Source organism: Antedon mediterranea, chromosome 3 (genome assembly GCF_964355755.1).
Source record: "Antedon mediterranea chromosome 3, ecAntMedi1.1, whole genome shotgun sequence".
Lineage (NCBI taxonomy): Eukaryota > Metazoa > Echinodermata > Crinoidea > Comatulida > Antedonidae > Antedon > Antedon mediterranea.
This window is the reverse complement of record NC_092672.1, coordinates 20,909,661-20,931,945: the sequence shown is the minus strand read 5'-3', so window position 1 is coordinate 20,931,945 and position 22,285 is coordinate 20,909,661. Positions and strand designations below refer to the sequence as shown.

The following is a 22,285-nucleotide window of genomic DNA, read 5'->3' as shown; positions in this document are numbered from 1 at the left end:
ACATTAGACAACAATTTATCAGATTTACTTTAATGTGTGTGTGTGTGTGTTTATCTAAAAAAATAATTTTCATAGTGACATTGTTATTAAGAACAGTATGTAGAGGAATCATTTATGAAACAAATAAATTCACTTTAATCAGAAATATCATGTACTGTGATCTGATCAATAGAACAGTAATAAGTGACACAAAGCTACTCCACAGTAGTTAAATACATTGATTACCTCTGTAATCTTATAGCATTAGCTGTGATTGAACATGCAAAATTAAATTAAGACTAATTAATTTTTAACAATTTGTAACTATTGATGATTTGGTCCTCCTAATCCTATTATTAAAAATAGGCATAAATATCATACATCACATACCTTCTACTATATATAAGTAAAAACATTATTTTATTGGAGATAATATCGATGAAAATGTACAGAATAAGGGAATGCCATAATAATGAAAGTTGTTTCACAATAAAACTTTATAAATCGTACTGAACATTTATTTAAATTAAAAATGTCCTCATTGTTTTTATATAATCCTGTTTTAATGTTTCACTATTGTTGTAATATCCTGAAAATTATCAAACTTTTCACACAAATTATTAGTTACAAAGTGACAGGTTATTACAAAGCGATACACACTATTTATAAAGTGCATTGTTTATTACAAAGTGTGACAGTATACATCTTCTTTATATGATACTTCATAATTGTTTTCATCATCATTGTGTTCATTATACTATACATGCTATACCTTTTCAACTATGTTGTCAGAGAATATGACTCAAAAATCACCATCTTCAGTAAGGCTTTAAAGAGATGATAACTTAGACATTAAATCTGTTTCTTGTGTTGGATATTTTATGTGGGCATTTTAATTCATCTATATATAAATTATGGTTAATTCTGACATAGGCGAGCACAATGCAAAAACTTCTCTACAAATCTCCGCCTTGGATACCTACCTTATCTATCCGATATGTACCGCGAAACGTAGATTTGATAACATTAGTGTGCACGCCGACGCTATTGTTCCATATTTATATCTTAGGAAGATATTATAAAGAGTTTTTTAACAACATTTATGATTTCAACATTGGATTTTCCTCTCAATTTCAATTCTTCCCGGTCAAAGTAATTTCCGGGTTTAAGATAAGTTCACCTTAGTTTCAAATATTTTCTCTCTTTTATACACAAGGGAGCAGTTAAAATAATAGATTTGACCCTAAAGGTGACTGGAAACAGGCACTTTCCATCAATCAATACAGTGTCCCTTTGGAAGACGAAAAAAAAATTGGCCATTAATCATAGCCATTTCAGTTTTTTGTTTATTTTAAAACATACCACACGTGTGTGAAGGTACAGTAGTTAAATAATAGGAATTATACTGCAAATTAATAAAGATCAAATTAAATATACGCCATAAAGAATCAGAATATATTGTGGGGAATAGTATTATAAAATTACATAGGGAGATTTGATAAGACATTTTTCGAGTGAAATCCCGATAGCTGAGTTTTATTGAGTAAGCTTGCAGGAATAACTGTAGGCTATCTTCCTGTGTCCCGTTAGGACCGAGATGTCTGCCCATGTTGCAAGCCGTAATGTCTTCTTTCTTGGGCCCACTCTGTCACGGCAGTTAGTTTCAAAAGATGATTAAATTAAATAATGTATTAATAATTATTAGGATGGTATTCATTTGAATAAACGCCTCTCCAATAAAACATCACTTTGAATAATAACCACCCCACAACCCAACTATCTAATAAACGTCCATCCACATATTTATAATAACACAATTATACTATTTGTAGTAGAATTCACCGCACTGTTATCTGCAATTTACCAAGCATTTGTTATTCTTTTTTACCACTTTTCATATCTATGAGAGGATTTCATTTGATTATAAATGTTACCATATTATTAGAACTAAAAAATTTAACATATATCCCTCGAATAAGCACCTCCCTCAAATGACCTCCGCCTCCCCAAAGGGCCCTACCAAACAATAAAAACTATACTTTAAAATGTTATTAATCATCTAAAACACTGTGAAACAAAGTAGTTTAGTTTTACGAATGTCAAGCATTTTCAATAATGGTAACCGACAGAAAATGTATAAGGAGAACATTATCATTCCGAGAACCATCGTCTACACTTCCTAGAGGGGGAGCGAGCGAAGCGAGCTCACCCTCTAGTAGAAACAATTCTGCTTTGCTATGTATTAAATTTGTTATCTATTGTTTGATAACAAATTGAATGCTTGAATTATATGTAATTAGCATTGGTTATTGACAGAGTTGTACAATTGAAATCTTGTAGACAATCAATTGATTGTGCTAAGTGCTGCTTATTATCTAGCCTACTATGCACATAAACAAAAATACATAATAGATGTATGTAATTATTTGTTTAATAATTCATGGGATTAAAAATAAATTAATTAATGAAAACTACTATATAAGAAATTGTTTTCCTTTCATTTATAGACCATACAATTTAGTATAATTCAAACTAATATTGAAGAGCGAGGTTCAGTTGTAAATTTAGAACTAGAGAGCAATGCATTATGTAGAAATTAAAATGTAGCTTACTCAAGAATTTTTGGCTACACTTGTGTGTACCTTTATCAGTGTAAACTAATTTAATTGCCTTGAAATTTTCAATTTCTTGATTATAACCACAATACTGTTACGCTTCAAGTAAGGCAATTTTTTCTCATAAACTGTTTAACACCAAAAAATAAAAATTACAAGTTTTTTATGGTTATGTGATCTTTTAGCAATTTACAATCCGTTTTAAATAAACCAAGATTAGCTAGAATACTGTAGATTTCGAAAATTCAAATAATAATAATACTGCATTTTAATTAGCCCATAAAAATGAGAATGTTGTAGATTGTTGAAAGGCCTAATGGCTAAATTTAATCAAAAAATTACAAAGATATATGAGTAGCAAGCCAATAGAATTTAATAGGCTTGGATTTGGTTAATAAACCGAAAGATTTCAAATTATAACAATGGTTCCAACTAACATTTAACACAAGGCTGTAGGAGCAACTCAATTTTAAATATGATATGCTGCCATTGGTTAAATTTAAACAACTTAGAATCTTCAAAATTATACAGAACAATATACCACCAAAAATATGAAATTGTGTATATGTGTGTGTTATGTAATATATATTTTGTCATAATATTATTATGGTGTTATGGCCTTATGTATTTGCTCTAATTTTAGGTAAGAAGAGCCCTTCTACCAAAAGTAATCTTCACAACCTTTCATTTCAGCATGATATCATTTTAATCTAGAAATATCCTTAAAATATAAAGAGCAAAGGAATCAAGGTGGAGTTTGATGATAGACATGATTCATATTCACAACCTTTTTTTAAAATGTACATTTATTTTTAAAACTTATATTAACAAATGTTATTCCTGTTATCTAACCTGCCTAATACTAAAATACAGTTAAATATTCAAAAGAATAAAGTTTGTGTTATGAGCATTCTATTGAATGTTATCAATTTATAAAAACATACCGACTATACCATTTAACTGTACAAACTTTGATGATTAGGTGTATGCTATCAGCATTTTTTATTTTACAGTATAGTAGTTAAATTATAATAATCAATAGCAAAAATATTTAAAAACTGTGCTGTCATTTCACACTTTATTTCTAAAGCAGCATTCGGCAACGAATTATGGAAAATAAATGTGTATATTATTGAATACACATATTAATGTTGTAAACAAGTAACTTGAAGTATACATTTTCTTAATACAAAAATTTGATTGCAAGTTTAAACAGAATATTTTGAGAATTTGTAAAATGTTTTATGTGAGAAGAAAATAAGTTATTACATCATTTCTATATTGACCTATATACAGTATACACAACAGTATTGTGTTATTATAGTAGGGTGCAACGATTTTATCTCTTAGTGTACACATTATAAGCAATTGGACAAGAGACTGGTTCATATTCGATGGTTGAAATCACAACTACGCATGCGCTCAACGACAAAAATACAATACATAAACACCGCGCGCGTAGAAACATCAAACAGGTAATACGGGATATATTACCCTTCTGATCCACTTGACTGAGTAAATGGGCGTAATACGGAATTATATCTCATATATTGACCAATCGGATTACAGAATTCACGTACACTAAGAGATAATATATGATTTTCCTAAAGTTATAGTGGTGGTAGCATATAAATTCTAAAACAATAGTTTCAATTCATTGATTTGTTTCACTGAAGGTTCAATAATTTTATTTAAAAAATGTGTGTATTACTTACCTTATTCTGTAGGTTAATATCAGCTCCACCATCAATAAGTTGATGGCAGATGGCTGCATTACCTACAACAGCAGCACACATCAACGCTGTAGTGCCATTCTATTGAAAATATTAAATAATAAACAAAGTTACAAAACATGTACATCTTATTCCTTAATATCTAAACAAAAAAAATTACTAATAATCTTGTAAATAAATATCCTTAATTGATAACAGTTTATTACTTTGTTTTCAATGTTGAAAGATATTTTTCTAATAACTAACAATCAACTTTAAATGATTATTTCTATAAAGCATTGTAAAATGTATTGTTTGTATAAACTATGCTTATGCTCATGATCAAGGTATACTTGAATTCTGAAATATTAAACAGATAATACTAACTATATCATCTATAATCAATTTTATTTTGAAATAGTTGGGCAGAATTTAAAAGCTATTTTAAAATAAACCTTCATCCTACATATTTTGAACAATTTTATAGTATTATTTTACAGTGCAATTATAAATCTGGAAAATTTATTTTAAATTTCAAATTGTGTTGTAGCTGTTAATAACAGGTTTTCACTATTCAATTACACCACTCCAACTTGTAATAGGCATACTTGTTGATAATCATTTAGGCCTACTGATTAGTGTGTGTTTGTGTGTAGGCATTTCTATTTTATACACAATTGACAGTGTAATTATAACATCACCTTTTTACAATCATATTATTTTGCTGTGTCAAAAATATATCTAATAAAATTAATCAATTAACACTTAATATCTGTATAACAAAAACAATACGGTATAATACGAATTTTCAGCATTGCTTTGATATACATTTAGGATCTATGAAATAATAACAGACAGTATGTTCACATTCATTGAAAGAATAACATGAATTATTGCTATTATACTATGTTATACCGACTGTAGTCAAGTACGGTACTAAAGAAAATTAGATAAATTAGGCCTGAACATAACATACTAATTATGTGCCAGTCAAATGAGCAAACATTTTTTAAGCTTTTATTGTGAGTATTTGCCATCATTTATACAAGTTTAATTTGTTGATTCAGTTTACTATTTATTATTTTTGTAATGTATACCATCTACCAGCCATAACCCAAATCTAATCTTAATGATTTCATTCACAACATTTTCTTCTTGTGAACATGGTTTGTTTATTTTCACAATGCTAACACATTTTTAAAATAATCCCATAATGAGGATTATTGAGGACATCCATCCACAAAATCCCTCTTGATTCTCTAAAAGAAAGAGGATAAACATAGTTCTTGGTATCACTTTCTATAGTTTATTTACAATGTGCCTACTGTGTAGAGTTCACCAATAACTTTAAATATTTCAGAATCAGAAAAACAAAGACACAAACATGCAGTAAAATAAATATAGAACAAAGTGATAGTAGAGTAAAACAACATTATATTAAATATTATTCTTATAGAATTTTTAAAATGTTGAGAGGATTAATGTTTTAAGATTTGAGTGTCATAAGGACTAAATGTCAATTTATTTGTAATTTAAATATTCTTATGTTTCCTCATCTTTATTGTTTCAAATTAATTAATCAAATTTCAGTATATAATCAGGCGGTTTAAAACTCATGTTCTGTGCCTGTTATATAGTAAAAACAGTTCTTTCTGTCATGTTGCTCAACTTCAGCTATGTCTACACTATCACTAGACTAGATATACAAAAAAATGTGTGATGTGCCCAAATATGGTGGTGATTTGCCCAAATATGGTGGTGATATGGCATCATTTTGTCCATATATGGGCAAATCACATTTTTTTGTCACATAAAGTTTAATAGTGTAAACAGAGCTTTATAATGATCTAGTTAAATTTTTCCTAACATTGATATTTTTAGTTGTAACACTTACACATTAATACTTATACAGCATTTAATGTCATTTTAAATAACCTGAATAATCTGTTGAATTGTTAATGTTTAATGAATAGTTTTTTAATTATGTTAATATTTTTATCATGTAAATATGTTATATTGTACTTTTATTTTGATCCTGTATTGGTGTTTTGATACACTGTTGGGTCTTGAATAATTGAATACAATAATAAAATAGTAATACTGTAGTAATAAAACAGTCACTAGTCTGGTGGTTAAATCTGTATACAACACAGAGCTTGAGCTGATAGGGTTTGATGTCAGCCTCAAGAATCAGTGGGTAGTGCACCAACATCTAAATTAATGTGCATGATTGGTTCATGACGTATATTTTAAATAGGGAAAATGTTACAAGTCAACCATTAACATTGATGACTGTCATTTGCCGCAGATGGACATTGATGTTCTTATTCAATGGAATAACATGAGAAATTAATTTTCAAATTATTTCTATATCACATGATAAACATCTCATCACATATTTATATCAGAAGAATGGTTGTATCTTTGAGAAAACACAAACTAATCTTGGTGTCAAAATAGCATCATACCTATGTTGGGATGATCATTTAAATGATCATATAAAGTTTGAACAATCAGCCACAGGGACTGGTGGTGGAAGGGGAAACAAAAGGCCTCCAGTGTTCTACCATGTTTTAGGTTTTTTTTTTTTTTAAATGGTTAGGTTTTGTCAATTTGTTAATGTTATGGTACATTTTATAAATGGATAATTGAATTGTTTGTTTCAAACTGCTGTGTGAAATCCAGGTTGTAAATGATGTGATATGAAACTTAAAATAGAATCATTTCAGCTATTTTTATATCTTAAATGTTTGTGTTTTTATGTTTTGTTATTTGTACAAGGGGTCCAATGTGGATAGAAGTGTTTGACACCTGTTCATCACTTTTTTCACTGCCTTGTATTTATCTTTCAGTGATAAAGTTTAATAAATGAAACTGCTGTGTGAAATTTGTTCATATAACAAATATACAAAAGCTGATGAGCTAAATTATGTGCCTTTAAAAAGTAATCTATATTCAAAAGAGAGAGAAAAATAGGCATTATTTGTTAATATAAGCATGAATGACAATGTAGGAAAGCACAAAAGCAGCCTTAGCCACTGTCACCAATTAGGTGTGTACCTCCATTATGCTTGTTGTGGCCAGGTCTTAAATGATGGCATGTTGCATCTGTGTGCTTTATACATGAAACTGAAAATAGTACCATTTCAGCTATTTTTATATCCTAAATATTTTTGTTTTTATGTTTTGTTATTTGTACAATGGGTCCAAAGTGGATAGAAGTATTTGACACCTGTTCATCCTTTTTTTTTACTGCCTTGTGCCTTGTATTTTTCTTTCAGTGATGTATATATTTCTTATGAAGTTTGTTTAGTTATTTGTTCAACAGATGAATAAATATATCATTGTTCAGATTCTGAAATTAATTACAATTACAGGGGATTGGGTTACCAAGCCATTATTCAAATCGGGTATTAGCCAATAAAATTGTCTAAGCAAATTGTACTGAAAGACTAATGTACTAAATTATATTGACAAACCATCTAACATATCTAAGATAAGATATAAACACACAATATACTTTTTAACACTAAAAAATGCTCAAGAAGTGAAACAAATATGATGCTTTTAACAATCAGTGTGAATGTTAACTGCAAATATGCAACCAGAGAACACTTATAAAAGATCTTAAAAACAAATTAGTATTGATGCACTTTAATTAGTGTCATGTAATTTAAGGTTTGTATTATCAAATTTTATTTTATTTTATTTTATTCAATTAAAACCAACAGCGATAAATACCGCCACTAACAGGTTTGAAACATAAAACAATACAACATCAAAAACGGTTAACAATAAAATACAGATAAAATATATAAATATATATATAAAACATAGATTGGCATGCCATAAAAAATTTCAATTAAAACAGGTTATGCAGACTGTTCAAGAAGTGAACACATCATCGTCCTCTTAAAATAACCAAGTCTATCATTAAAAATATCGATATGATTGCTATTTAGATTATTAAATGTATAAGGTAAATTCATTACAAAGGAAAACAAATTGATGTATACCTGGTTCTTGATGTTGACAGCATTGTTGCTAGCCATGAATTGGCAAATTTCTTCAGCAGTTTTTTCCTCTGCAATCTATGAAATAAAACATATAGATCAATATGCATTCAGTTACATTTTTCATTAAAATACATATACTATAGTAAACATAGACAACAACATACTGTACATTCCATGTTTATAAGTTTTTTTTTCTTCTTGTCTTAAATTTTGTTTTTACATTAATTTTGTACACATATTTTTATAGAAATTAATTTTTTTTAATATTTATTTTTATATGAAGGGTAGCTGGCACATTTAATTTACAGCAATGCCCGGCAGCAATGTATTTTGCTTAAGCTGCCCCTGTCCAGCATTTTATATGAAGGGTAGCTGGCTCATTTGATTTACAGCAATGTTTACTTAAGCTGCCCCTGCCCAGCATTGTTCATCTTTCATATGTTGTATTGTATGTTTTGTATTGACATCATGATGGTCAAATAAATAAAACAAAACAATCACATCAAATGAGCAAACAGTATTTATAAGCACTACTACACTACTATTATTTTGATCCATTATGGCGGCACTGTAAGTTGTTGTTGTTGTTATACCGCCATGTTGTCACTTTTAATTCATTTGCATAGAACAATTTATTAAGTTGCTAATGAGCTAGTATTGCTAGTTAATTGTTGCTGGTTAAATGCTATTGTCCTAAAACAGTGTAAACTTGCCTACCTGAATACCATTGAATGAACAAAGATATAGAAGATTTTTCCTGAGGCGTTCCATTGTTATTCTGCTAAACTGAAAAAAGGGCAAAAACAAAATAATGGAATTGCTGGTTTATTCTCCTACATCATTAGGATCATCTACAGTCTATTGTGGCTTTAAATCAACCTTTTCCTAATAGAAGTACACCTCCCTCTAATATTGAAAGCAACAAATATAAATACGGTACAAGTACTGAACATGATGTTGAAATAGAGTAAATATATAATACAATGTCTCTTCTATCAATAATTTCCTCAACCAATGCTTTCTCTATCAAATAATGTTATAACATGATGTTGAAATAGAGTAAATATATAATACAATGTCTCCTCTATCAACAATTTCTTCAACCAATGCTTTCTCTATCAAATAATGTTATAACATGATGTTGAAATAGAGTAAATATATAATCCAATGTCTCCTCTATCAACAATTTCCTCAACCAATGCTTTCTCTATCAAATAATGTTATAACATGATGTTGAAATAGAGTAAATATATAATCCAATGTCTCCTCTATCAACAATTTCTTCAACCAATGCTTTCTCTATCAAATAATGTTATAACATAATGTTGAAATAGAGTAAATGTATAATACAATGTCTCTTCTATCAACAATTTCTTCAACCAATGCTTTCTCTATCAAATAATGTTATAATATTACTAGACCTACAAGTATTATGTACACTTACAGTGGAGCAATGCTAAAATAAAATAAATCCAAAATATGCAACGTTTCCTCTTCAAAAGTTGAATGCAAGTGGTTGTTGTACAGAAGACCAAACACTTTTATATCATTATTTATATAGTGATAACCAGTGTAATTCAATGGATTCTATACAAATTATAACATAGCGTGACTTAGTGTTTGTTTTGTTTTTATCATTTAGTTGATTAGAACTACAAACCAATGTGAATTACCATTTTAGGTAAAGCAAACAAGGTGTATCAAGGTACCTCAGGTAAACCCTAATAATGACTGATTAAGTTCAAACAACAGGCAGGGCCAACAGATAAACCAAACACAAATTTACTTTACATCATGTTTGACACAGTTTATTAAAATAGATAGACCAACCAACATAATATAAGAGCTAAAAACAATACTGTATTTAATACACTTTATTAAATAGAAAGCCACAGATAAACCAACATGATATAACAGGTATAAAACAATACTGTATTTGATACACTTTATTAAACAGAAAGCCACAGATAAACCAACATGATATAACAGGTATAAAACAATACTGTATTTGATACACTTTATTAAATAGAAAGGCACAGATAAACCAACATGATATAACAGGTATAAAACAATACTGTATTACACTTTATTAAATAGAAAGCCATAGATAAACCAACATGATATAACAGGTATAAAACAATACTGTATTACACTTTATTAAATAGAAAGGCACAGATAAACCAACATGATATAACAGGTATAAAACAATACTGTATTACACTTTATTAAATAGAAAGCCACAGATAAACCAACATGATATAACAGGTATAAAACAATACTGTATTACACTTTATTAAATAGAAAGCCATAGATAAACCAACATGATATAACAGGTATAAAACAATACTGTATTACACTTTATTAAATAGAAAGCCACAGATAAACCAACATGATATAACAGGTATAAAACAATACTGTATTACACTTTATTAAATAGAAAGCCACAGATAAACCAACATGATATAACAGGTATAAAACAATACTGTATTTGATACACTTTAATAAATAGAAAGGCACAGATAAACCAACATGATATAACAGGTATAAAACAATACTGTATTTAATACACTTTATTAAACAGAAAGCCACAGATAAACCAACATGATATAACAGGTATAAAACAATACTGTATTACACTTTATTAAATAGAAAGCCACAGATAAACCAACATGATATAACAGGTATAAAACAATACTGTATTTGATACACTTTATTAAATAGAAAGCCACAGATAAACCAACATGATATAACAGGTATAAAACAATACTGTATTACACTTTATTAAATAGAAAGCCATAGATAAACCAACATGATATAACAGGTATAAAACAATACTGTATTACACTTTATTAAATAGAAAGCCATAGATAAACCAACATGATATAACAGGTATAAAACAATACTGTATTTATACACTTTATTAAATAGAAAGCCACAGATAAACCAACATGATATAACAGGTATAAAACAATACTGTATTTGATACACTTTATTAAACAGAAAGGCACAGATAAACCAACATGATATAACAGGTATAAAACAATACTGTATTACACTTTATTAAATAGAAAGCCACAGATAAACCAACATGATATAACAGGTATAAAACAATACTGTATTTGATACACTTTATTAAATAGAAAGCCACAGATAAACCAACATGATATAACAGGTATAAAACAATACTGTATTACACTTTATTAAATAGAAAGCCACAGATAAACCAACATGATATAACAGGTATAAAACAATACTGTAGAATGTATTTGATACTTTATTAATTAGAAATGAACAAATAAATTCACTAAAAAATATATAAGAAGTTTAGAAGTTTAAAAGTTTAATGTTCAATTTGTTCATTTAATTACTTTTGTTGTTGTTTTTGTTTATTCTTTTTGGATGCACTGTGTGACACCAGTACCACTGATATTAAGGTATCATTTTCAATAAAGACAAGAAACAACTGGGTAAAATGTACAACTTAACTCTTTACTGTACAAAATGTTTAACATACTAATAGATTGTAAAGATAAGCAGGTAAACCAACATGACAAACAGCTACAACACAAATACTCTATAATGAACATTTTGCTTTTAAAGATATGAAATAATGAAGACCAATACTGGACAAGAATTGTTAAACAGCTACATACAAATACTCTACAGTGAACATTTTACTTTTAAAGACATAAAATAGTGAAGACCAATACTGGACAAGAATTGTTATAAATTGTCTGCGTCAATCAAGTATTCAAAGTCGCATGATTTAATGTTTGCTTTCATTTTATCATTGCCCTACAATTTCAAATGTAATATTGGTTAAAGACAAGGTAAAATAAATAGAAAATCCAAAGGTCATAATATAAAGATAATGTCAATGTCAAATAAATTTTTATCCTGATTTGTTAATTTTGTATAGATTTTTCATTTTGTATGATTTACCATTTCAACTATTTTTTACTATTGTGAAACATTACTTCCAATTCTGCCGTGTGCTATAATGACATTTTAATAAAAGCATCTTATACTACAGATGCATATTGATTTTTCTTTTTGATCATGTCACACGATGAATAAATTAATCAAATAAAATGTTTAAAAATGAATTTAATGATTTGATTGAAAATTGATTGAGTGATTGTATAGTCACATGACAGCATAGCTCAAAATGTGCAAATTACATAATAGTCAATTGTTTACAAGCTATCTATATTGAAGGAAGTTCAATAACATTGTACTTTGTGTCATACAGTAGCTACACTCACTCACACCCTGTAAAATAAATATGAACAGTACAAAGTAATCTTTTAAAATGTTTGAACAATTAACAACACAATTCTTAAAAACGCCCTCTAGGCTAAAACACAAAATAATGAAACATTTTGGTCTGTAATACTTTATTAATCAAAGAAGAGATTTCCCCACTTTCTGTATCCCTTTTTTCCACTGTAACTCTCTTAAATATTCTTTTTAAATGTCATTCCAGCCATTTGGAACAATCACTCAATTCACATTCGTAACTTTGTTAAATCAATTTAAATTTGCAACCTATCAATTTCTTTCAGCAAAACTGTAAGTAACAATTGAATTGAAAAACTTCCGTCTAATTTAGACATGTGAATAAGCTTTAAGAAGCCTTTGTACAATTTAAAGACCCCTTCCCTGCAATTTTGGACGTTTTTTGGAAAATAATACATATATATCACTTTAAAAACATTAAACCATGTCATTCCTTGTCTTAAATGTACGTTTTATGGTAAATTATGATAAAAAGTGAGAAACAATGCACTACCTAAGTAGCTCGCGGCGATCGACCTCTCGTGGACGGTCTCAGGCCTAGCCTAGCTAGGCTTAGTTTTGTAGGCCTAGCTGGTAAACATCGGTAATATCAATCCGCGCGCAATGCATTTTGGGATTTATAGCGGGCCGCTATAATTATTAAAATCGATTTATTTTTCACATTTTTAACCGTTTAAAGACGAAAAAAGTTATCGCAATAGGACCATATAGTATTATTTTTACATTAAATATAGTTTGTGATCTTAAATTAGATCTAAAAAACGTAGGGAATGGGGCTTTAAGTAAAACAGTATTAGATTAGGCTCAACACTGTAGGAAGAGAATCCATAAAAAGGTAATATTTACACTTTAACCTTTGTATTGATTACAAATATAGAACAGCAAAGATAACAAATAAGCTTACATTGGTGGCAGTATTTATAAGGGTCTGTTTCTGCTGCATAACGCAATTTAACCGGTTATTTTTAAATAGATTAAAAATAGATAATAATAACAAAGACCGCGTTTCTGCTCAATTTGTGCTCCGAAATAACCGATTAAATCTACAATGGGTGGTCGTCGAGCAAAACATCATCATTACCCAAAATGCAATACACTCAGACGGAAGTAGTAAGTTGGCTGTTTGTTTACATCGACGCTCAGTACACACGTGTGTGATATCGCCGAACATGTTAAAATAATAAAATGTTGTCTCCAGGTCTACAAATTTTGTTTTTTGTAAAGCCTACTTACCATCGCTAATTTACATTAATTCTCATGGCACCTTCAATAACATGGGGAGGGTCGTGCAGCGCCCGATCGCCTAGGATAATTATTATCTTGCCCGATTCCCTTCCCACCTGAGCTGAACACTTGTTGTCTTTCGCGAGCGCGGTCCTACTAAACATCAAACGGAAACAAAAACAAGACTCAGAATGTTGCAATACCTACCAAACGAGAGTAGATAATTGTTAATTAATTATGAAAACCCAACTTTTATAGCAAAAATCGTCCAAATTTATGTTAAAAACAACGAGTTTAGCCACAAAAACTGAAATCAAACGAGAGTATCCAAGTCATAGAACATCACACGCACATAGTGCCTTTAATAGAACAATGAATATTGAACATTATTTCGTATATTTATGTACTTAAATAAATAATAACACATTTCTATGCTTAATAAAATTATATTTAATATATTATCAAAGGCTCTGATAACCTTTTTCTAAAAAATTATATTATGTAAAACAATCAGATTGTTCATTGTTCTCCTATTAAAGGCACTAATGGCGTGCCATAAATACGCTCGTTTGGTTTCAGTTTTTGTTGCTAAATTCATTGTTTTTAACATAAATTCGGACGATTTTTGCTATAAAATTTGGGTTTTCATAATTAATTAACCATTATCTATTCTTGTTTGGTAGGTATTTGCAACATTCTGAGTCCCTTTTGTTTCCGTTTGGTGTTTATAGGACCATAGGCCTACCCTTCGCGAGCGTGTTTAGCTTGGGTAGTTCGGAACTCCACCCCGAATTCCTCTTTTACTTTCGCAAAAATGCTCTTATATATCTGTGAATCTTTTCTATTGCCTGCCATACTTGCCCGCACTTTCTCTTCCCCCCACATCTTCCCCCCACAACTGAATAACATATGTTGTGATTTTCATTCATCCACGTTCACTTCTTCGTTCGACTGTCAAAACCACAAGGAAAACACACATGGTACGCGACGGTATCTGACCCGGGGTCACAACTGTCAATCAAATAACTGTTATTTCGTGTTGCAGCTAAGAATTGCTCAGCGATAACCGGTTAAACGGCGTTCTAACACCGATTTAAATTGGTGTTTTTAACCGGTGATTTTGCGCTGCGTTTTAACCGGTTACCACAAATTTGTCCTGTTTCTGCTGCCAAGAAAATGGAGTTAATTTATTCACACCGATTTTAATTTATTCACACCGATTTTAACCGGTTATTTTTATGCAGCAGAAACAGGCCCCAAGAAAGAAGTGATCTCAAATGTTGGGACACTGGTGGCAGTATTTGTAATCCGAGTTTAAATTTATTGATTTAATTTATTTCATTAAGTGAATTTTATTACATTAATTTGTTTCACTTCACAAAGTGCATTTTATCAATTCATTTACAGTGAAAGAGGCAAAATCTATATGATAAAGTTACAAATTTAAACTGTTATGATCATTAATGATGTATAAAAAAAAGGTAATGTATACAAATATTTATCATGTTTGGATAACAAACAATCACAACAAATATGACACAATTACTGTATTGACTTATTTACTATGTTAATAAATATTTATATAAAATTTGACAAATTCTATACATGTTGAGTGTTTATAATAATTTTTTTATTTTTTGGGATTTAAAAGATGAAAGTGCCATGATTTTCTAGATAGAGAATAAAAGAGAAAAACAAATATTATTAAAATCAGTCCAGATGACATGATCAATAAGCTGACAAAGGCTATGAAATGATGATGATGTACACATTGTGACTTACTTTTTTATGTTGTTTTTCTTGATTTACAGTTTTTAATATTTTTTTTTAACCATATTTAATGAGGGTGATCCATCCAGCAATTGCTGATCATTGCAGGACACACATGGTAACATTTCTTGGACATCCACACCAATTCGGATATTAGGTATCTATGTTGGACATGATAAGGAATATTGTTATCAAAAGAACTGGAAAGAAAAAATAGACGCATTAGAAAATACCCTAAAAACATGGGAGAAAAGACACCTCACTTTTTTTGGAAGAATTACTATTGTAAAAACATTAGCGCTCTCAAAAATTATATACAATTCCAGCATTTTGCTAGTACCAGAAAAAGTAATAAAAGAGGTGGATAAATTAATTTTTAAATTCATTTGGGAAACTAAGAAAGAGAAAATAAAAAGAAAAACCATGTGTGCCAATTACAGTCAAGGTGGTCTAAAAATGGTAGAATTCAGATCTCAGGTAATATCTTTCCAAGTTAAATGGCACAGGAGACTGTATGAAAACGATGATGCCAAATGGAAATGTTTACCTACATTTTATATAGAAAAAATAGGCCCAAAATCATTAACCTCAAATTTATCAAAAGTTCCGTGTAATATATCCGTACCACCATTTTACCTCTCAGCTGAGTTATTAAGTCTATAGCAGTAGCTAATGCTTGTAATAATAGATTAAATAAGGAACCAATAAGCTATGATGACATTATTAATCAATCATTATGGGGTAATGAGTTTATATGTATTAAAAAGAAGCCGTTATATAACTGTAACTGGATTAGATCAGGGTTTTTAAAAAGATATGATGTAATAAATAATAATGTGTTTAAGCCTGCGATAGAGATAACAAGAAGGTTAAGATGTACACAAAATTGGATCAGTGAATATTCATGTACATTGAAAGCCATTCCAAAAGAATGGAAATGTATTTTAAAATCAACACATGACATTAATGTAAATGATATACATATTACAAACAATAAGGTCTTAAATATGACGTCTAGACAATTATATAGATTCATAATAGATGCTCAATATATTACGCCTACGGCACAGGTTAAGTGGGAATCCATATTTGGTAATATGCCATGGACAAAAATATGGGTTAAGAAAGTTTCTGGTCTTAAAGAAAAAAAACTAGCACATTTTAATTTTAAATTGTTGCACAGAATATTGCCAACAAATGAAAGATTACATAGGTGGAGACTTGTAAATTCCCCATGTTGTGACACATGCAATGTTATTGAGAATGATAAACATATGTTAGTAGAGTGCATAACAGTAAAATGTTTATGGAGAGAGATAAACGAAATAATTAGAGCAGTAAGCATACATATTCCTGTTTTTTCTTTCAAAAGACTTTTATTTGAAACTGACAATAATTACGTAAATAAATTATACACTTTAGGAGCATTTTGTATTTATAAAGTAAAGATATTAAGTTTATTGGAAAAAGAAAAAAAATCAATCTCCTACAAATGTTTAAATCTGAAAAAAAGATAAGAAATATGTAAATCTGCAGGTATACTGTATATGCTCAACCAGATTAAGGAAGAAAATATGTAAATGAGATACCATGAATGATGAATCTATTATGTTTTTTTTTTTTCTTGCTACTATATGGTATGTTTTGTAAATATGTATACCTTGATGATTTGAAAACAAAAAGACAAAATGTGAAAAGCTTTTTATAGATTGATGATAAAAAAATGATGAAGGATAAGAAGGTTTAGGTTTAAGTGGTGAAGTGTTTTCATCAAAGCTTTCATATTATAGGTATATATATATGTAATTTGCACATTCTTACTGCATGTGGAATTTTGAAATGATAAAATGGTTAAAAAGAAAAAAAAATGTCTAATTTTTTTAATGGATCATTAAACATAAATGTTGTTAAATGATAATGTATGTATAAAAAAATAATAGAATAAATAATAAGTAAAAAAAAAAATTGAATGAACCCACATAAGAAAAAAAAAGTTAAATGAAACTTTGATGGGTTATACTGTAGATGTAAAAAAGGATAATCTGTTGGAAATAAATTGTGTAAACATTTAAAGATCAAAAAATCAATGTTAAAGGATGAGGAAAATATAATGTTAACAGTAAAAAGTTAGTAAGTAATTAGTATAACAGAGAATATGCATTGTTTAAATGAAAATATGTTTGCATAGATAAATCCAAAGAAAAATAAAATGGGACAAACCCATGGGATGGATTATTAAACATAAACGTATTATAATTGTATGAAATAAATATGCATGTAGATGAAAAACAAGGCCAACAGCCATTAAGTCGCGTGCTACAATGCATAGTGATACCGGACCGACAGACAAACAGACCGACAGACAGACAGACCGACAGACAGACGGACCGACCGACATAGTGAACTATACTGACCGAAATTACTGAACATGTTTAAAAATGTTGAAATGTTTAAAAACATTTATATTTTTTTAATTTACACGTGCGTAGCCTGTCACTTTTGACGTGCTCGTATAACGTAATTTCGAGTTGAAAAGTAAGTCAAGAAAACAGAAATCGGGCAAAAAGAGTGCGCAATAACATTTAACGCGCAGTGCGCGCGCAAAAATCTGCGCACTCATGGCAATTTTGTAAACGCTTAAAATTGCCTGAAACGTACTCTTATTTCATCGAAAATAAATTTTGAAAATTTTAGGCGCGCGTACGCATGCGTTACATGCGCTACGCACGTAATTGTATTGCCATATGATGATTTATGCCCTGAAATTTATGAGTACCAAATTTTATTTAATTGTGATTCATGGTTGTTAAGATATGATTACAAACGTGATTTCGTTAAATCGTGCGTAGACCGCGTAATTTTTTATTGCGCACCGTGAAATCATAACCACATCGATTCCTGGCCATAAGGAATATTCTGTGAAAAATTGATTTAGCTAGATTAAACTGATATCAAGATAAGGTCATAAAGCGATAAAACGCATAGTGATACCGGACCGACAGACCGACAGACAGACCGACAGACAGACCGACAGACAGACAGACAGACCGACCGACCGACATAGTGAACTATAGATTCGCTTCCACGCGACTAAAAAACAAAAACAACTATGTAAGAAAAAATAAGCTTTGTTAATGAAAATGTGTTATAGATAATATGTATAAAAAGAGGAAACTATGTAATCAATGTGGTTAAATGATAATGTATGTATAAACAAAATAATATATGGAAATAGTTTTTTTTTAAAGAAAATAAGTAAAAAAAAAGTGGAATGAATCCACATAAGAGAAGAAAGTAAAAAGTTAAATGAAAATTTAAGAAGTTATAGATGCAAAAAAAGGATAATCTGCTGGAAATAAAAGTTTTGTAAACATTAAAGAACAAAAATATTAATATTAATGTTAAAGGATGAGAACAATATTATGTTAACAGTAAACATTTAGTAAGTAATGAGTATAACAGAGAATATGCATTGTTAAATGAAAATGTGGTAGATGAAATAATCAAAAACAACTATGTAAGAAAAAAAATATGCTTGTTAATGAAAATGTGTTACAGATAATATGTTTAAAAAGAGGAAGCTATGTAATCAATGTGATAATATGTAAACAAATGAATAAAACTCTTTAAATAAGTACATGTAAACAGATGATTAAACAAACATTGTAAATATAATGATATGTATAGTGTATAGTGAAAAATATATGTAAAGAGAACAGTTGTATGGAAATAAAAGTGGGATGAACCCACATAAGATTAAAACAAAAAAATTGCTGATCATTAGGGACCCTCAGAGCTAGGTTCACAAGACAAACATATACACAAGATGCTCTACATAAACAAAGTCTTATTTGGGAGTGGAGTTGTAATTGTGTCCTTAGAAAAATAGAAATGTGAGTGTGTGTGTGTACCTGGTATGCTTTGCCATTCTGCCTGTGATGTTGATTTGATTTAATAGCTAATTTGGACAGAGAGTAAAGTATTACAATTAGCTTTCTTAACAAGAGCTAACTATTCTGTGCCACCATTCATTAACGCTGTGAATTTAATCAATTTTGATACAAAGATATTTAATGAACACTAACCAATGAATTTACTTCCTTTATTTATAATATAAATATTATATGGTTTAACCCCAGGCCTAAAACCATCTTGAAACCTTTAACCTTTTTCCGTAATTCCAGTATGAAAACTGCTATTATGATGATCCTAGTAGGCTATGCCTAAACAGTATCTAGCTAGCTATAAGCCTAACTTGTACTAGGCCTAGGCCTGGTCCAGCCTTACCTGTTCCTCCTCCTATGTATTACTCTAGCACCCTTTTTGTCTAGTAGTATAGCCTTACTTAGGCCTACATCAACTTACATAAGTAGGCCTAGGCCTATAGACAGACACTAGGCCTAGTTAGTAGTATTTAGTATTTAGGCCTAGGCCTAGAGAAAGTAGTTAGTAGTATAGCCTTAGGCCTACATCACCCTACATAAGTAGGCCTACAGACACTTGTGCCTAGCTAGGCCTAGGCTAGGCCTAGCTAGTACGTAGTATTTAGCCTAGGCCTAATTATAGTTTAGTAGCTGAGTGTACCCTTACATTTATTTCGCCATTTTTTCCTAACATTCACTGTTCTATAAATTATTAATTACCATAAAATATAACCGGTAACAAACGTAACAACATGTTCACCCCATATAAATACATGTTTCATTTTGAGAACTTTTTTTTTTTGATGAGCCATCATGCCACACGTGTGCTGCTGTTGTTGAAGAAGAGTTTCTATGACCTGGATCTTGAGAAGTACGTACCTGGTCAAGTTCAATATTGAATATCGAAACGTGGCAGGCTGAAGGCGCTTGACCTTTGACAAGATCGCCTAAATTTTTAATATATTAACTTTACAATACTTAGTGTTGTATATTCTGGTACAGCCGCTCCATAATCTCTTTGCTTTTCTTCCTTATATCTATATTTTTTAATTTATACTAACAAATATCTTTTTATTAATATAATAATAATAATATATCAAAAATTTATTAAATAATATTCATCGCATAATATGCAATCTACGATAATTTAATTAATTGATATAACAAATTTATTAAATACATAACATCATTGGAATAAAAAGAACAAATCACATATCTACACATAATCATAACATCGTATACTCTATCTCTAACAATTTATTCAATCTTCTATCGACTAAAGCCGTCGAAGTATAGTCGTTATCTCGGGACCGTTCTATGGCCACCACCAGGTAGGCTTACTTCATTAAGGCTTCTATGAATGGATGTACTGGTTGGGAGCAGGAACGCTAGTAGACCAAACCCAGTACCGTTTTGATTACGATCAATCGGGAAATTACCTCATGAGGAAATGACTGCAATGACTTATATTAATTAATCAAATTTTTAACATTGTTTTATTGTAGCCCTACATTTTTAAAAAAAACCTTAACAACTAATATATTTTTATATTATTTTTTACCCAGACTACCTATTTTTATTGAAAAATTGTGTGTATTTTTACCCAAATTGCATGCTTAGAAAAATAAGTTGTATGCCTATTTTACTTCTAATAGGCCTGTTATCGATTTATAGAAAATAGTGCATACGTTAGTTGTGGGGGTGAGCACATTCCTTTCGTTGTTTTAACCAATTAAAATTAAATATTAAATGACAATTAAATTAAATTAAATGACAAGCGAAAGTTTGAATAATCAATCGCTGCTCATACAATCAAAATACACTTTATTGCGACCATAGGCTACTAGGCCTACTAAATTGATTAAACCTAGGAAATTTCGTTTAAAGATGTGTTGTCCCCCCTGAAAAAAATTTTTTAACTTTAACTTTTTCAATATGCCATTTAATGTCACATGATAGTTATCCACTTTTGGATAAATTGGAAAAAATGTATTTAAGCAAAAATGGTCAAATTGGCTGCCAGCCAATGGATTTTTGGTTGTATTTAACTATTTATTATGTTATTTTATAAGTGAAAACATTTTTTTTCCTACGGAATTGATTAACTTTATTAGTCTGATTTAATTAATCTTCATTTTTCATGTTTTTGTGGGACAATACATCTTTGAGTACAACTACTAGTAGGCCTACTAGCAACATCTTTTAGCAAGACAACATTACCAATGATTTTAGTTAAAGTAGGCCTACTAGTATAACAGAACAGACATAAAGTTTCCATTTGTTTCCTAAAATAGCATTTACACAATCATAGGCCATCTTTACAGGCCTACTGTAAACTCACTATCACTTCTAAATACACGTACTTTGCTAACAAATAGTATATCAACACTTAAATAAACGGAGAGTGTTTGAATGTCTGATAACTGTTATCACTTACGTTCCAAAATATTGGTGGCGTACTTGCCGCTTTGTTGTGTGCCATGACAAGTTCAGTTTTGAAATTAAGGGCTTAAATAATGAGGCAGACCTGTTAAGTGAAGTTGTTTATTAATATATTTGTAGTTGCTGGTTATGATATTTTTGGACTAAATGTGATTTATGAACTGGTATGTGATATCTATATCTATATGTACTAAAATATAAAACGATCAGTGACCAGGGGTGGCGCCAGGATCTTCCCGACGCGGGGGCTACATTCCCCGACGAGGGGGCTATGCGAGCGAAGCGAGCATCACTAGGCTGGGGGC

General features: G+C 29.8%; 1 long non-coding RNA gene across 1 annotated transcript; it reads right to left on the bottom strand.

Annotated features, from left to right (window-relative positions):
* Positions 1-4,058: 4,058 nt before the first annotated feature.
* Positions 4,059-15,669, bottom strand: LOC140043701 (uncharacterized). The gene is made up of 3 exons (XR_011844358.1): positions 15,628-15,669; positions 9,040-9,108; positions 4,059-4,408 (listed from the first exon to the last, which is right to left on the bottom strand). It is a non-coding gene; the product is annotated as an uncharacterized lncRNA (long non-coding RNA).
* Positions 15,670-22,285: the final 6,616 nt, after the last annotated feature.